The 19,251-nt window shown below is 34.4% G+C and overlaps 1 non-coding gene and 1 pseudogene across 1 annotated transcript; both read left to right on the top strand.

Annotated features, from left to right (window-relative positions):
• Positions 1–220: 220 nt before the first annotated feature.
• LOC107919277 (putative pectinesterase 52) lies at positions 221–1,003 on the top strand (annotated as a pseudogene).
• A 17,201-nt stretch (positions 1,004–18,204) lies between these two features.
• Positions 18,205–18,311, top strand: LOC121225823 (small nucleolar RNA R71). Its single transcript, XR_005923727.1, has one exon. It is a non-coding gene; the product is annotated as a small nucleolar RNA R71 (small nucleolar RNA).
• The last annotated feature ends 940 nt before the right edge of the window (positions 18,312–19,251 follow it).

Raw genomic sequence — 19,251 nt, 5'->3', positions numbered from 1 at the left:
TTCAAATTAATCCCGATGTCTACATGTAATTTCTTTTCTTTTCTTTTTGTAATATTTACTAATATTTTTCATCAATTCAATAACTCTAGCTTATTACAGGGAGAAGGTAACTATTCCAAAACAGAAGCCTTGTATTTTTCTTGAAGGACAAGATCGAAGTGTGACAACCATTACCTTTGACGCTCATAACAGAATAGATGAAAGTGCAACTTTCACCTCCATGGCGGACAATATAGTTGCAAAGGGTATCACTTTCAAGGTCAAGCTTCAATCTATGTTTATGCTTCTCTTTTTTTTTGTTAAATATTATTTCATGTTCTGTAAGTTTTTTGATATACCGAATTCAATGATTATGTATGTATATGTAACTAGTTGTGATTAATAACTGTTAGTTTCTACTGCAGAACTCCTATAACCATCCGTTGCTACTAAAACATGCGTTGAGTGAAAGAAAAGTTCTTGGCGTATTACAAGCAGTTGCAACAAGAATTTTAGGAGACAAATCTGCATTTTTCGAGTGTGGTTTTTTGGGGTTGCAAGATATGTTGTGGGATGCATCAGGCCGCCATTACTTCGCCAAGTGCCATATTGAAGCTGCAGCTGACTTTATCTTTGGTAGTGGCCAGTCTATCTATCATGTAACTAATGAAAAAGAAGAAAAAAATAATCTAACTTATGCCAATATATGTGTGGACATCGGCAATGAAAACATGTTTTGTTATGGGTTTTTTTCCAGGCCTGTAAGATAAATGTTACTGCTGGTGCACTTTCTTCACAATATCCATATGGTTATATAATAGCTCAGGGCCAAGGATCATCAGATGATACAAGTGGGTTTGTGTTTAAAGGAGGAACTCTGTTTGGAAATGTGCGTCCTTATCTAGGATGAGCCTATGGACCTTACTCTAGAGTGATATTTCAATAAACAATAATGAATGCAGATGTGGTCCCTCAAGGCTGGGATGCTTGGAAATTCCCTGGAAAGGAGTATGTTCTTAATTGATTTCATTTTTAAAACCCAAAATTTTGTGTCTTGAATTTGATACTGATTGATTAATGTGTCCTTGGTCTGAAAGAGAATTTTATGTATGCTGAGGTGAACTGCAAGGGACCAGGATCTGTCACTTCCAACCGTGTTACATAGGAAAAGAAGCTTACTCCATCTCAACTTCAAAAATTTTCACTATCCTATTTCATAGACCAAGATGGATGGATTTCCAAATTGCCAACGCAATAACCAGGATTTTATTCCACCTGGAGAAGTTTCCAATTGTAAATTTTTCCATTTTTTCCTCCTAGTGCAATTCATTTAGTGATCGCAAGTAAGATCACATTTTTGAAAGTGTAAGTGGATAACTTATCCAAATAAATAAAATACATGGTTATAATAATATCTATGATTCCTAATAAAACATACATACTATATCTAAGTTGTAAAGACCCAAAAGCCAGTGGTATTCGAAATTATGGTTTTGGGATCTCGTTTCAGTAAACTAAGCCTGTAAATATTAAATATGTATATTTATGGACTTAGTATAGATGAATTGGAATTCGGCTAAGAAATTTGACCAAAATTGTGGTTAATTATGGCCCAGGGACTAAATTGTAAAGCCTAATCACTATAGATTTTTAATTGGTATATGACTTGAGGGCTTAAATTGCAATTAACCAAAGGTGCAAAATAGAAATTAGACCATATTCAAATAAGATTTAGTGGACGACACAATGATATTATATTAAATAGGTAAAATTAAGGTTAATCATATTTTAAGCATAATTAACTAAAATTAATTAAACATTAACCCATGTATAAAATGTGAATTTGGTGGAAAGAAAGAGAAAACAAAGCCATCTTTCTTCTTCACATAAATCGATCACCATTGTTGAACTAAGAAACCTTCCAAGATTGAAACATTTGACCAAATATTGGTAAGTTCATTTAGGTCTTTTTCTTGTAATTTTTGTAGATTTGAAATCATGGGAGCTTGATTTAGCTAGTCCATGTGCCAATTTGTAAAACTATTAAAGCTTCGAAAAGTTTTCATAGTTGAGAATTGAATGATTTAGGTGTTAAATTGTTAGAAATTAAGCTTAGTATATGAAAAGGACTAAATTATAAAACTTAATTGTTAGTTTCGTACATTAGGAAAAAAAATTGAATAAAACGAAAAAATGTCAAGAATGGTTGGTAGGGATAGAAAATAGAGGTTCCCTAATGGATTTTGGTGAAATCGGATTTTAATCTAAGGCCCTTAATTGAAAGTTATGTTTGTCTAAGTTTTATGGACTAAATTGAATAAATTACAAAATATGTATGACTTTGAAATTGAATGTGATTTGATATGGAATTTGATATTGTATTATTATTGAGTTATTATTCATAGCTAAAGACGACACAAGATCATCGAGAGGGAAAGGAAATGAGGGAGCGACGGCAAGTGATGTGAGCTTTTAGTTTGTATTTTTATGATTCGAGATCAATTTAATTATTTCATATTCATGTTAAATTAAGTTATTTATTAATGAGGTGAGTATAAAATTGTTGTATGAATCAAATAGTGGTGATTGACATGGTATATCGAGATAGATGACTAAATTGAATAAATTAGAAAGTAACATAATTTAATTGATATGTGATATTTTGTATGAAATTGAGTTGAAATATATTATATGCTGTATTGAAATGGTGAATTGATGATGAATTAAGAATGATGGAATTTGAATTGAACCATGTAATGCAATTGCAAATTGGTTATCGTATTAATTGTACGGGTTTATACTCCAGTTTAGTCCATGATGCACTTACATGCTAGTATATTCGACCTTATTCATTCGATGATGCACTTACATGCCAGTATATATTGCTTCTGTAACCTCTCTAACTCGACCTGGACGTTATAGCTAGATTGAGAAGGCTACATTAGCCACCGAAATGGCTAAGCTAACTTACGTTACTTTTGAAGACTTTAATTAAACTCATTTTAGAGAAAAACTGTATTTGCACTTTGAGTTAGTTCAAAAGAGTCCACTTATTAGATAATCTATACTTAAGACTTATTTTATTATTGATAGTGATGTTTAAGAAAAAAATATCGTTTGCTTGTTACTCTTCTTTGTAAAAACTCGATGTTAAACTAATGCAGCGAAAAACCATTTTTCAAGTCATTTTGGAAACTTAGTTGCCTTATCGATTTTTTTTTTCAAAAACAATTCATTTACAATGCAGCGAAAATTAGGGAACAATGTCAAATTTTACTTTAGCCCGATATCATTCATTTTTTTTGGTTATTATGCTTGAGTAATCCATGCATGCAAAAGTATCCAAAAGAAAATTTACTAAGACACAGACCAGAAATAATTAAAAATTACAAGCCAAAACCAAAAAAAGAGTTAATAATACTTATTAAGAATAGTTTGAGATCCAAGGTGACTCTCCGAATGCCGAGTCTGGTCCTAATTTCGAGGTTTACCTAAAAATTTAAACACTATTGAGGGGTAAGCTTATGAAAGCTCAGTGTGAGTGGAACAGTTATTTAAATATACATAAATATCGAATACAGTGAAACATATTAGCTTTAACAAAAGAATATAGAACCATCATTGGAATTTCATATCATTATATTGCCATTATCAAGTTGATGTCAAATGGTGTATGAACATGGGTCATCATTCATTCGAGTAACAATCATTAATTTCGATACCATTCAATACAACACAATACAATACGTAGCATAAACCAATAACATTAGAATATGTCGTGAGCATGATGCAATGCAAAAAGGTTCCTACCCATACCATCCGCTACACACCACGAGTTCCTTAAAACCCGTTATCCGAACTCCAAATCATTATGGGCTTAAGCTCTTTGTGGTTAAAATCACCAATAACAATATGCTAAAAATTGCCAATAATGATACAAACAAGCTACCAGTAAAAAATGATAAATCACCGTTCCCTTCGGTACTCCAGGTGCAGTGCACAGACTACGTATAAATGCAGACTTAATATGCCGCTGGTATTCCACGAAACACCTCCGTCATCCACAAAATATCCCATCCCAATGCTTATGCAATATTTCATACAAACTCATACATAGCCGTACTTCAATACTTTTCACATTTAATTGACATGTTTAACGTGTATTTAATAATCAAATACTTTCAGTAAATTGAAATAGTGTTCCAACTTTCAAATTACCATTATGATGGTGTCTATCAATATCATTCAGTTTCACATACTTTACAAATTTCATTGTGCATGTATGGCAACCTTTTCAATATACATCATAGCAAACATCTCATGCAATTATATCATGCATAAACTCAATATCTCAGCAGCTCATGCTATTCAAACAAACATCTCATACCACATAACACAATCATGCATCACAATTCCAATCACATAGTCACACTGTCAAATTAGAAACATTGTTAACACATTAATCTTTTAGGGCTCGAAACGTACCTGGTTCGGCCACTTACAAAAATAATTATTTGGATATTAAGCCAAACAAACCAACAAGCTAATTCATCAAATATAACATGATCATTATCAATTTCAAACAAGCTTATGAGTTTAGGACCCACACCTTATTTTTTGCTTTCTCACAGCACACTAGTGAATCTTCCAATTTTCTTAATAAACCTTAAAACAAACCTTAGTCAAAAATTAGTATAAATTTCATCAATTCATCTCTTAACCAGACCTTAAACACCCACTTATGGGTTCCAACCAATCGTCAAAATTACTACAATTTTATGAATCCAAACTAGTTAGATTTCTTACACTATTTTGTTGTGAATCGTGTGTGTGAATGTCTTTAGGCTTTATGGTTGATTTGGGGTGTTTCAGTCAGCACCTAACACAATTACATACTAGAAAATTTGTAGTTAATATTGATTAAAATCCCTCATTTAATCAATCCATAACCTTTTCCCAACAACTTTGTCGAAACAACAAACTAGTTTACAATTAATCGCACTTACACTTCCCGAATTGTGAGATCCGAATGGCTAATTTGATTAAAAACGTCTTTCCCTAATTAACATGTGTTTGAATTTTGATTAGGAGGGTTCAAGAACTCAAATTAATGTTGGCAAAAGATGGGTAAGAACCAAGAAACAAAACAACACCATTTTTTGCAAATAGGCGCACGCACCACCACCCACGGTGGCCAAATTCAGGGATAATTTAAAAACGATTTAAAGACCCATTAAAAATCTAGGAAAATAAATTTAAAATATTTAAAATTCCCCAAAATTCTAGATCAAGAATTTTAGGTTTTTAATTGACAAAATTAATCAACAAATTGAAGAAAGAAGAGATCTTACACAAGTTAGTTAAGAGAAACGACAATGACACTTTCTTGGCAGTGTTCGGGATTGATCTTGGAGTTCAAGATTTTAGATTTGGGGCTGATTTTAATGAGAAAAATACCAGCAAGATTTTGGAGAAAATGTTAACAAATTTTGAGACAAAAAGAAAAAGAAAGAGAAGGTAAAACTAGGTGTAGACGACGACAACAATAAAGGAAGAAAAAAAAAATAAAGATCAAGGTGGAGAGGAGAGGGGAGGAAAGTCTAGGATGAGTTAAAATAGAAGAAAGACTGGTTATTTTGTGTAAAATTAACATTTATACCTAGGGTTACAAAGGTATGGATGGCACACACATTAAAAACAAGGGATTTTGTAAAAAAAAAATAGTTATTTTGCATGGGAAAGGATTCGAACTTGGAACCTCAATTTAATTTTCAAGATTTTGCATTTATCAATTAACCACTAGACTATTTCCTTACTTTTGAATAGTTTTGCAAAATTTATTTTAAAAATAGGGCGTTTCACATACTAGGGTTTGAGGCAAAATTAGCAAAATAATAAAAATGGTGAGAGAGAAGGGTTTTGAACTTTAGTTTCAAGGAACATTTCACTAAAACATATCCAACAAACTAATACCTCATTTACTCCTGAAAATGCATATATCATCTCAAAAATTAGGGCATGACCACTCTCTCTCGATTCCCAAACCTGACTCTACAAAATGTACCTCCCTAACCCGGCCTAAACATTATGACTAGATTGAGAAGGCTACATTAGCCACCGAAATGGCTAAGCTAATGTACGTTACTTTTGAAGACTTTAAAGAAACTGATTTCAGAGAAAAAATGTATTTGCACTTTGAGTTAGTTCAAAAGAGTTCATTTATTAGATAATATATACTTAAGACTCATTTTGTTATTGATAGTGTTGTTTAAGAAAAAAAATCATTTGCTTGTCACTCTTCTTTGTAAAAACTTGGTGTTAAACTAATGCAATGGAAAATCCATTTTTCAATTCATTTTGGAAACTTAGTAGCCTTATCGATTTTTTTTTCAAAAGTGGTTCATTTGCAATGTGGAACGATGAAAATATGTAAGTATACACAATCGCAACAAGTAATAAAGTGACAAGTAAATGTCGAGTTATCGTACCTACAGGGACTCAAAAACTTTGGTGATGGGAAAAATATTTTGTTTTGAAGAAGTGATTTAAGAACTAAAAATTAACTAAGTAATAGAAATAAAAAGTAAAAATTCCAAAGCATGATTCCAGAAAGAGGATTTTTAATCAATATGACATAATTGTGCTAGATCGATTACATCCCTTAACTTAGAATTACTAAACCCATGTTCATGTCGTTACGAATATTTTACGGCAACTTGATAATTTGTTAACTACTGCAAATCCATACTTACTAAATTAACCAATCTCTTGAACATTTTTCAATGCCAATTCAAACAATTAATCAATCTCCATAAGCACATATAAGATTAAGTGAGGTAACAATATATTTGTAACACCCTAAACCCGGCCTAGGAGTTATAGCTGAATCTGGCGATGTTACATTGAGGTGTTTAGTGAAAATTGAACTCGTTGGTAAAAATTCATTTCTAGGTTTAAAAACTCCTTTATTATTGTTTAACAAATCATCTAGTCAAAAATGTTTACCTTGTTATCTGCTATTGTTATAAAAGGTTGATCTAAAATCGCGGAAGCTTTTGAAAAATCTAATGTTTAAATTTCGTGTCTTTGAAAATAGTAATTATTTTGAAAATTCGTCTTTTGCTAAACTAGCAGTTTAATAAAAGTAAGCAAAAGCCCAATTAAAAATTTAAACAAACATAAATGGCCTTATTACATAAACAAAACCCAACGCAAACTTTAAATTTAAATAAAAGCAAGTGTCGAACAGCTGCAGTTGTGTAGCCACCTCCGAGTCCCTCACAGCACTGACCCGCCTACAACTGGGGATTACCTGTACAGTTAAACAGATGGGTGAGTTTACGATAACTCAATGTGTAATCCCCTAATAAGCAAACTGTCAATTAAACAGTAGGTAAATGCAGTTTGGGCCTGAGCTCGTTACAGTAACAGTCTAGTTCAGTGTGGGCCTAAGCTCTTTCCCGTAATAGTAAACGATTGGGCTTGAGCCCATCACAATGCCAGTAATCAGTAGGGCCTTTGCCCAATTCTAGTAATAGTATCAGTGGGGCCTTGGCCCATAACAGTAACAAATATCAGTCATACAGTGAACTGTATGTAATATCATTAATCGATGTAGTAACAGTACAAAATCATTAATCAGTGCCGATATGCAGTTAGAAATCCTACCTAATCCAGCCTCTACACACCACTCCGTCCTGCCAAACACACTATGTGGGGATAAAATCGACCCACCCAACCAGACACAACAAAATTAGCATTGGTTGCAGCACTAAATAGTATTGCAGCAAAGCTTCCAGTAAAATAAACGACATATAGCCATCAATAGGTCCACAGTCGTCTTGGGCGACCAGTGCAACCTTATCAGTACAGTACACTTCCTTCAAATTTAACAACCCATCCCCACGCAATATATCGTGACATAATATCATACGTGTATGCAAAATGTCATGCTCAATCATAATCATACATATCATAGAGCAAATCAGTCATACATAACATAAGGCCATAACAGTCATTTCATCTCCTAGGGGTATAACAGTCATTTTACCCTATGGGGGTATTTCGATTATTTTACCTTATGGGGGTATTTCGATCATTCTACCTTATGGGGTTATTTCGATCATTTTACACTATAGGGGTATTTCGGTCATTTTATCTTATGGGGGTATTTTAGTCATTTTATTTTATGGGGGTATTTCGGTCATTTTACCCTATGGGGGTATTTCTGTCATTCTACCCTATAGGGGTATTTTGGTTATTTTACCCTATGGGGGTATTTTAGTCATTTTACCCTATGGGAGTATTTTGGTCATTTTACCCTATGAGGGTATTTCGGTCCTTTTACCCTATGAGGGTATTTCGGTCGTTCTACCCTATGGGGGTATTTCGATTATTTTACCCTATGGGGTTATTTTGGCTATTTTACCCTATGAGGGTATTTTGGTCATTCTACCCTATGGGGGTATTTCGGTCATTCTACCCTATGGGGGTATTTTGGTCATTTTACCCTATGGGAGTATTTTGGTCATTTTACCCTATGGGGTTATTTTGGTCATTTATTGGCCTCTCAAAAGGTCTGCAGTCGCCTCGAGTGACTCAGGTAATCTAAATGGTCATAATAGTGTAAATAGGTCCAAGGCCCATTACTCGGCCCAAGTGGGCCCACACGCTCGTGCAGCCCGTTCAGCCTAAATTTCGCCACGGCTATGAGATCTACATAGCCTAGTCCAATATTTGCCACAAATCGTAGATTTCATCCTTGTGGGGCCCACGAGCCCATTGAGCCCATACGGCTCATTTCGACCCAACGTGGCCCATTACGGCCTAAGCCCATGAAAATGCTCATGGAGGCCCTTACAGTCTATCGCCCATGATTTGCAAGTTTGGCTTACCACACGAGCGATCGCACGCTCGTGTGGTCTCAAACGCCGTATTTCGGCTTTTGCCGTTCTATGGTTACAATGGGGTGGTTACACACCTGATGCGATTTGCGGATTCCCTTTGTTCCGAACACTCTTTTTCCAAAATCAATGATCATCGCACCCTTGGTTCCCAGGCAATGTGCCAATCAACCTCGACCACCACCAGTTAGGAATGGAAGCAATATAGGTTGGAGAAAGCAGTTCAAACTCCATTTAGCAGTATTTCAATCCAACTCTCCAAATATCCCTCTTCAATCTCCCCAAATCCCAATATTCTCTCCTCAAATCTCTCCAAATATCCCTCTTCAATTCACTCTATGACCGGGTTCAAACTCCATTCAGCAGTATTTCAATCCAACTCTACCACCCACACGAATTAGGTAGCAAAATAAATACTCTCTTTTTGATGCACCACCACTCGAACCTTAGACCCTATGTACACTCCACACGCCCCTTACCACTAGACCAACAACTCTTTTAGATCATATTTTAACCACAATAATTTAAGAACCTACTATCTAGATCCAAGGATTTTATTCACTTAAAATTAAAATTTTGCATAAGCCAAGGCTTGAACCCCTGACTTCTCAGACACTTCCAAACACTCCTAAATCCCTTAACCACTAAAGCAGACATTCATTTATGTCACTTCCTTTGCATAACTAAATATTTATGTGCAGTCTCCTAACTGTTCCCTTGTTCAAAACCTATTTCTTCTAGGCCCAAAATTCGGGGTGTTACAATATTTCTATATTGAAATAGTTTAATCATAATAACCGTTTAATACCATCACTAATTTAACCTTCAACTACCTTAGAAGATTAAACATGCAACAATTAAATACTGTGCCAATTAATTATAATTTTAATATGTTTAATAATTAATTAATTCTTTACCTTACATTTTATAATGCAAGTATAACATAATCATGGTTTTATTTAATTGAACAACTTACCAAGGCCTATAACAACACAAACATGATTTTAATAATTCAAGTGGACAAAATGCAATCAGTCTAACACGAATTAATTTAATTCATTTTAATTAGAACAAGAACAACAACAACAAAAATTCATATTCATGATCACAACATAAACATGAAAATTAAAGAGAAGGGAACTAGGAAGCAAATCCAATATTTCTCTGAAGCTAGATTTGTGCTCTCCTCTTCTTCTTTACTCGTTGTGTTGAACTGAGGCCTCCATAAAAAATTGAATGATACTATTCCAAGGTGGAAAAATGTTCTTTTTTAAGAGGAAAATTAGCAAGGGAAATGGGAAATTAAGGAATGGAATGGAAGTGAGAAAAGCAAGTGAAAGAGGGAGATGTGTGGGAAATGAAGGGTGTATTCAATGAGGAAGGGAAGAAGGTTACTTATAGGTGGGAATGGCTGATAAAAATAGCAAATAAATAGCAGCCACTCCTCTTCCCTTGGCCAGCCACATATGGTGCAAGTTTGAATGACTCAAACTTGTTATTTTAAGCTAGGGGCAAAAGTTTGAAAGCATGAAAAGTGGAGGGGTTTGAATAGGATTTTAAGGAAACTTCAAGGACTGTTTTGAGGGTGTGGAAATAAGCTAAAATTAGCTGATTGGGTCAGCTTTATGGATGGTTTGGGCTGCCCCATTTGCTAAGTGGATTAGTCTTCTTTACTTAGCACAACTGGGCCTCTTTTCATTTTTAGGCTTATAATTAATTTTTAAACCAATTAATTTTGGATCAAAATTAATTATAAAATAGTTTTAATACATATTTTTGGACTGTCCATGGTTAGAAAATATTATTAGCCTTGCTCTTGATCACTTGATGCACAACATTGCCCCAACAGTTCAAGCCCCTCGAGGTGTCTGTCGAGCCAATTTTCACCCTTTGTACAAAACTATCGAAAATAAATCAAATTTGTGTAAATTTATTATAAAAATAATTAAAATTCAATATGTTAATAATTTAAGTGCAAATTAATTATTTTATAATTAAAATATGAATTTTGACAAAAATTACTACGAAATTGCATGAATTAGGGCTGAAAATGTGCTGAAAAAGTCTATATATTATTGTGTTCCACACTCCCAAACTTAATTCATTTCTCGTCCTGAGTAATGTCCAAATTGTAAAAGAATTTCTCTAATTCACCTTTGAAACACTTCTTTAGAATTCCTCGTATAATTATGAGTTTAGTATAATTATGCTGAGGAACATGAATTTTGAAATTATGCAACTCAAGTATACATATTATTCAAATTAATCTCAATTGTCATTCTGATAGCAAGAAAAGACTAAATATTTTCTCAATAAAGATATCTTAAATTCCTACCAATTAATTTTTATCCCCTCATTTAAGACTAAACCACAATCTCTAAGTTTAATTTATGTCTTCATATGTTGAACATAACAATCTCTCTCCACTAATGTAGGCAGCACAGAAATTTGAATCAATAGCTCTTTTAAATAGGTTGTAACGTGGCTAGACTAGGGGTAGGTAAGAGAGATAAATTTAAGCTAAAAACCCTAGACTCAGCTTGTATCGAACCTTTGGAATAAATTCCTTCAATTTCACCAACTCATTTTGCATTTTGAGTACACATCCTTTTTGTACATCTATTTCTTTTGAGTACATATGCTCTTTGTTTTCTTTTTTTTTATCTTTTTTTCGAGCATATTACTATATTTACTTATAAATTTTTTTGAGCAATTTTGGTACTTCTTCTCAACTCCCCCAAAATTATTTTTAGAAAATACTTTAGATCGACTGAGTCTAGTGTTTGGGACAATTTAGAAATAAACATGAGAGAAGTGATGGCTTAATATTACAATGGTTCAAAAAAAATCAGGCCATATAGTCTCGAAGTTGGGTTGAAAGGGATAAATGTTCATTAAGTTTGGCTTTGAAAGGCTCAAACAGTCCAAAAAAATGTTTGCCTAAGTCATTTTCAAAATTCCATGCTTCCTAGGATTTCGCTTCAAGAAATTACTAAGTCAATTCTAGAGACTTTGTAACACCCCAATACCCAGCTTAGGATTTTAGACCGAATATCGGAGATCACATTGATCACCGAAGTGATCGTGGGAACTTTTAGTTTAACAAACTGAAAAAACATTACAGTATTTAAGTTTCATAAAAACTCTCAGATATAAAATCCTGATATTACAAAAACCTCAGTCCAAATAACGCTTATATGTATTTAATACAAAAGTTTATACCACAGTTTTCAAAACAATACTTAAACTAATTATTTAAAATGCGTAACTCTGAGAACTCCGGCATGCTGAGTCCAGCATCAGAATTCAGAAATGTACCTGAAAGGGGAAACACTAAGGGGTGAGCTGCACGAGCTCAGTGTGAGTTCGAGACATGACTAACAACAAAATTACAGACTAAAATTCCAAATAGTATCACAATAATGAAACGTACTTACAGTGATATATAGAACCAAAAGGTATACACGAAACCAACATCCCAAACGAACGTACTCAAGCAAAGCACTTATCATCACACTCAGTGTTACAAAACGTCATTACACGCAAGAACAATCACGAATGATAAGTCAAACAGACAAAATGCAAACAAACAAAATTACACCCAATCACTTAATCCGATGCTTATGAATGCAGTCAAGTAGTGAAAACCCACCCATCCAGCCAAAACACCTCTCCATCCCCTAATCACATCCTAATAGAGCGTTTAAGCTCATCCAAGCAAACACACCACATAGGACCTCAAAAGGCCCATCCAACCCTACACTTTATGTATGTGGATTAAGCCACTTAGATAATTGTATGAAACAAAGCTGATGTATATTTAGTATAGTGCATTATGGTAAATCGCTATACAGATATGTTGTAGCTAAACTGCCAAATAAACGTAAAAATGCTGATGTAGATACAGTACAGTGCATTGTCGTAAATCGCTGTACAGATATGTTACAAGTTAACTGCCAGATCAGATTAGAATTAGTCTTCCTTCTCTTCACAGCTGAACCCCAAATCATTATGCAAATGCAACAATGCACATCAAGCACGAATAATCACACAAACACAGAAGGTCGTAAATAGTCAGACAAATACAAATTTCCGTGTGATACAAAAATACACTCTTTGGAATCAGACACACAAAATCAGAGTATAGAATCAGAATGCTCTTGCACACGCAAACTTAATGTCAAATTTCTTCATAGTTATCAAACACGGTTTCATTTTGCAGAGCACATTACAAACAAAAACTATCAAATAGAAAGTTTAGCACCACGCTTATTGTTAATCAGACGACCCTAAGCCGTATCATAGTCCTTAATACTTATATAGAGGCCACAGCAACCGTTGGACGGTATAAGAAATAGAATAGATACGTTATGCTATAGAATAAAATTTATGAAATAGGGCCACACGGCCGTGTGCTCTGGCCGAGTGGAAGTGTCTAGGCCAAGTAGGGGTCAACATGCCCAAGTGGAGAGGCACACGCCTATGTGAAAGGAGGCACACGATTGTATGGCTAATGCACATGCCCGTGTGACCTAGGGACATAGCCATGTGATCTGACCGTGTAACTCTCTGTCCGTTTGTGCTAAAATAGGGTACAAGGCAGACACAATCGTGAGAGGGTCTCACACGCTCGTGTGCCCACCAGACACGGTCGTGTGTACAAAGCATACGCCCGTGTAGGATTCCTAAATCCCCAAATTAGCCACACAGTTATGTGACCAGGCCGTGTGGCATCAAAATACATAACCTTAATTCCCAAACACACACGCCCGTGTGAGGAAAGGACACGACCATGTGAAAGTCGACTAAAATCCCCAAATCAACCACACGACCGTGTGGCCAGGCTGTTTGGCACCAAATTTTTCTTGGAAACCCTAATTCCTAATTCCACACGGTCGTGTGAACTAGCACACGCCCATGTGGCTAGCTGTGTGGTTACGAAACCACCCAAAAACAGCTTAAAATAAAGTTTTCGGTCACTAAATTGACCCCCAATCAAGGCATTTCAGAAACAAACCATAATACACCAATTTCCATGAAATTTTAAGCCGATACAAGCCTCAATTACCCAACTATCGATTCACACAAAAAGGGTTGCCGAATTCCAAAGCAATCTCGTACCGAGTCACAAAGTCAAAACACTCAGATTATGTCAATTTCATAGAATCAACTCAGTATTTCAAAAACGAAGAAGAAGAGTTTAGAACCCACACCGAATTCACGATTTAAGCACCCATAAAGAACTCGAATACCACACCTCTCCAACCAATGCTTTTGCCGATGAAAGAGTGACCAAGTGACGAACAAGAAACACAAATCAAGCAGCGCATATAACACAAAATTGATGGTAAGAGAACAAAAATTACTTTAGAAGCCAAAGGCTAAGTTTGAATTTTAGGAAAAAAATAATGAACAGACAGAGAAAAGAGGGAAGAGTGATACCAGCCAAGGAGGTGACACTCAAGGGGTTGTTTTTCCTAGTGGTCCAATCATTCGAAGCAAGGCACGAAAATTAAAATCAAAGATGAATGCTTTTGTCCAAGACTTTGTTGCTACAAATTTAATTCATCATGTTCGTGACGTTGACAAATACGGGAATGCAATTCACTAGACCAATCTTGGAATAGTGAAAGCCCATAAATTGGTGGATTAATCTTTTATGTATCTTATTATTATTATTTACTTAATTCTCATTGGTTGGGACACATCACTTATGAGTTAAGTGATTTTATTGGTTAGATTATTATTTATTTATTTTCTTTGATAATTTTAAAGAGTTTTATTAGGATTCAATTACTCTTGTAATTTGCCTATAAATAGGCTTGCTTTCTACACATTGAGGGGGTGGAATAAAAAAGAGAGTATTTTGTTTCTTTCAATTTTGTGTGAGGCAAATTTTTTTGAGAGTAGAGTGATTCTTTTCTTGCTATTTAGTTTGGAGTTTGTTACTTTCGAGGGTATTTCAGAGTTACAAATATTCAAATTTCTTTCCCGTTCATCGGTGTTTCTAGAGGTGCTTCTTCTAGGGGTTTCGTAGGGAGCCGCTCAATCATTGACGTTTTTGGTTACAAGTTAACCAAGGGTTCCATAGGGAAAATCTATCATTTTTTTTCTTTTATTATTATTATTTAACTAATTTTATTTATTCTCGTTTTATTTCTAATTTGTGTTTCTCTTGTGTCTAGATCCGGGATTCTGCATAAGTTGGTATCATGAGATTGTGTAAAGATTTTTTTTTGCATCTCCATATAAAAATAAAAATAAATAAAATAAGTATTTTAAACCTAAAAACAAAACAAAAAACTAAAATTATTTCCTCAAATCACACGTATGAGGACTTGAACCCAAAACCCCAAGGAAAACTAACACATAACCAACCACCAAACCAGCAGGCCCATTCTGACACTAGAACATGAAAGCAAACTCAAATGCCCGATCTAGCCACTGACCCTACCTGCAAATCTCAAAACTTCTAACCCCAAATCTGAGGTGTTATAGACTTAAAATTTCATGCATGTCTAGCTCTCCTAAAGTCATAAAACTTGTATGGTATGATTTACAAACTTTATTAAAAATAACATTTATGTTATAGTTTAGCTAACATAGTAATTATTAAGAATAATAGAACTTTATTTATACTGAAGTTTAGCATAATTAACAAAAATTCAAATTTTTGACCAAAATATAACTTAATCATAATTATGAGAAAAATGTATCCGGAAAAAGAAAAACAATTTCAATTTTTAGTCCCCCTACTTAAGATGAACAATGTCCCTACTATTAAAAACAATAGAGATAATGAAAATATAGAAGTAAATAGATACTGTACACCAGGTAGGACCTAAGGAAAAGGAGGTGAGTCAAGTTTGACTGCTTAAATACCAAGCTTTTCCAAAGAAAATACAATCCTTGACATGTACATATCTATTGCCACACTTCTTATTTTGCAATTTGTTCAATTTTATTGATGATTTCCACCTTTTATTTTATTATGCGAGAAATAAATTCCTAAAATAGCTTAAAACTAAAAACTTAAAATATCCTAAAAAGTAAAATAAAGTAAAGACAAGATCCCCCTTTTTATTTATTGTTAGTCCCCTATGAATATGATCGCCTCATTCCTTCCTCGACATTGGAGTCCATGGTTCGAGTATAAAGTCTAGAAATTCAAGCACAAAGACAAACGGGTTATGAAATATATATTTTTTAAATTCATCTCTGATTGGGTCATCCTGTATTTTTGAGTATCTCTAGTAAGCTTATTCCTGCAACTACATGTGTTGTAACATAGCCATTATATCAAATAGTTCACTTCGTGAAATGGTGCTAGATGAAGGGACTTTCGGCATCGGACTGTTCACTCCGTAAAATATATATGTTAAGGGTGGTTTTAGTTTCGGGCAGGTGGTTGAGTGGCTGATGGTAAGTTTTAAAGTTGAAGGGGTGGCAGTTTTAAGGATAGTTTAGGTACGGTAGTTGGTGACTTTGGATGAAGGTGTTCGGGGTGGTGATTTAGGGAGTTAAGGGCTGTGACATTAAGGGGTTAAGTCAGATGCATTATTGGGCTACTTGGGAGTGGTGGTGGAGCAAGGTAAGCGCTATAGGTTTGTACGGAAAAGGGTTGAATATTTCCCTTGCTAGCAGTGTTTTAAACTCAATGACAGCTCATTTTTGGATCCTAAGCTCCTGTACTGAAAGTAAACTAAAAAAAAAAGAAATTAGTGCTTGGGTTAAAAGTTAACCCTTTATTTAACAAAACAAATACTTAAATTCGTTAGGCTACTAAGAAAAATATTTTTCAAAAAATTACTTAAATAGTCCCACTTAAGTCCCAATCTCCTAGACAGAATTTTAATTAATGAAATGGCCCGTAGAAAATTTTACCTAAGTCTACCATTTTATTTAAATGTGAAAAAAAATTAAAAATATAAAATAACGATAGAGAAAGTGAAGAGAACTCCCTCCATTTTATTCAGGATCGTCATTGACCATGGTGGTGTCAAATGATCATTTGTCATACCAACCATACCTATCTAGGAAGTAATCATATTCTTTCCTATCAAATCTGTCCAACATCTTATTAAGGAAAGAAAACCCAAAATGATCTTTCTCGGTGGCCTTGTTTAACTTTCTTTAATTCCTACAAATCCTCCAACCGGTGACTCAAATATATGAAATAATCCATCCAGTACCGTTCTTGTGTCTTTCCAAAACCACAAATGCCTCTTCTTTTTTATCTTTGGTGAACTCAACTGAAATAATGACAGTAAAGTCGAAGACAGACCCAAATAGTTATATTTCAAATGAGGAGACAAAATCTTCAAATCCAATTTAACGGGCTCTTCAATCAATGACTTTGGTTGCATATACTACTGAGATGATAACTCTAATGATTTGAGTGGAACTTCTTGAGTGAATTCCTTCAAATTAGCTTCTAACAAAGCCAAACATTCCTTGTCTTCATCATCACTTGGCGAATTCACCAAAAAAATATGTTCTAATAGATCGTCTAAAGAATTGAGCTGCAATTTTGTAGAAGCCAGTGATTCCATATTAGAAATAGCAGAGCAGTCTCCAACTACATCTAGGGATTTAGTAGCAACGAAGTCATTAAAAGTCGCCTCGTCATCAAAGATTTCTTTCAATTGAGTATCCTTTTGCTACTTTTGGAATTGTTGAGGATATAGGAATGGTGGAATCTCAGCTTTATCTGGACAACTCTTCTGTGGATTTTTTTTTACATCTGAAAAGGGTTTTAGATAACCAGAACTAACTGGTTTAGAGTTTACCTCATTAAGGATCACTGAATTCGACTTCTATAAAATTGGAGTTTCAACACTCAGTTGAACTTCCTCTTTGTCTTGAGCTACAACAGGCTCATCTTAAACCTCAACCACCTTAGGCTCCAATGTCTTTCCACTTGGCAAAGTGACTACTTTGCAATGTTCTTTGCCCAAAATTCTTGGATTTTCTATGTCGCTTGGCCAAATACCTTGGGGTCTGCTTCTAAGCTCATTGGCTAGCTGTCCTACTTGATTTCCTAAATTCTTTAATGTTGCTACTTGGCTTTGGATTAGTTCAAATGGATACCTCAGTTGCCAAAGAAGCAAATGTGTCTGTTTCATGTACTCTTGCTACTCGTCTTTCTGGGGCTGCTCAGTTGATTGGCCACTAATAGTTATTGATGGTAATTCTTTCAATAATCTCATAAACATTGTTATAAGACTTAAAAAGAAGGGCTCCATTTTTTGAAGTATATACAATCATTCTAGTATGATTATTAAGGCCAATATAGAAAGTCTCCATTTAAACGCAGTAAGGAATACCATGATGAGGGTGCTTTCGTAATAACTCCTTGAACTGCTCTCATGCCTTATATAAAGATTCTTCGTCAAGTTGCTGAAATAAAGTGATTTCATTTCGGATCTTGGCGGTCAGAGATGGAGGAAAGTATTTCATTAAGAAACGTTCAACCAACTCTTGCTACTTAGTTATGGAATGGGAGGGTAGAGAGTTCAACCATGCTCATGCTCTATCTCTTAAAGAGTGTGGAAATAATCTCAGTCTCAAGGCATTCTAGGTCACCCCGACTAGTTTCAATGAGTCATTCACTTCTATGAATAGTCGAAGATGAAGATGTGGATCTTCAATAGACACCCCACTTGTAACATCCCTTACCCGAGATGACCATTGCCGGAGTCGAGCATGAGGCATTACTTGACTTAACTTAAAAGTTCGGGGCATAAAAACTTACTTTTAAAAATTATTTTATTGTTCATAATAAGGCTGTCCACCTGTGCAGTAGTCACTAAATCAATTATAACTTGAGCTATGAAACTCGAAATTTAGATCCAAAAATTTTCCCTGAAACTAAACTCATATATATTTTTACCATAAATTTTTTAGAATTTTTGGTTCAGCAAATTAGTACAGTTTATTAGTTAATGTCTCCCCTATTTCATTGATTGGCTGTCCTGACCTCTCGTCACTAAATTTCAATAACCTCATTGTACAGACTTCATATAGTGTTCTCACTTGTTTCTACAGAATATAGACTCAATAAGGAATTTAGAAATATAAATTAAAACTCATGAATATTTTTGTAAAATTTTTAATGAATTTTCAAAGTCAGAACAGGGGATTCTGGAAACCACTTTGACCTTGTCTAACTAAAATGCAAATATCTTAGAATAAATAATTCATTTGTCTACACCGTTATTTTTATATGAAAATAGACTCAATAAGCTTTAATTATATATCTCATCCACCCTCTAATTCATCTTCTACTATCCTTGGTGAATTTTCAAAATCACGTCACTACTGCTGTCTCAAAACTGATTCACTACAAATTTTTACTTTTTCATGATTT

This window comes from Gossypium hirsutum, chromosome D13 (assembly GCF_007990345.1).
Source record: "Gossypium hirsutum isolate 1008001.06 chromosome D13, Gossypium_hirsutum_v2.1, whole genome shotgun sequence".
NCBI lineage: Eukaryota > Viridiplantae > Streptophyta > Magnoliopsida > Malvales > Malvaceae > Gossypium > Gossypium hirsutum.
This window is presented reverse-complemented; position numbering and strand designations above follow the sequence as displayed.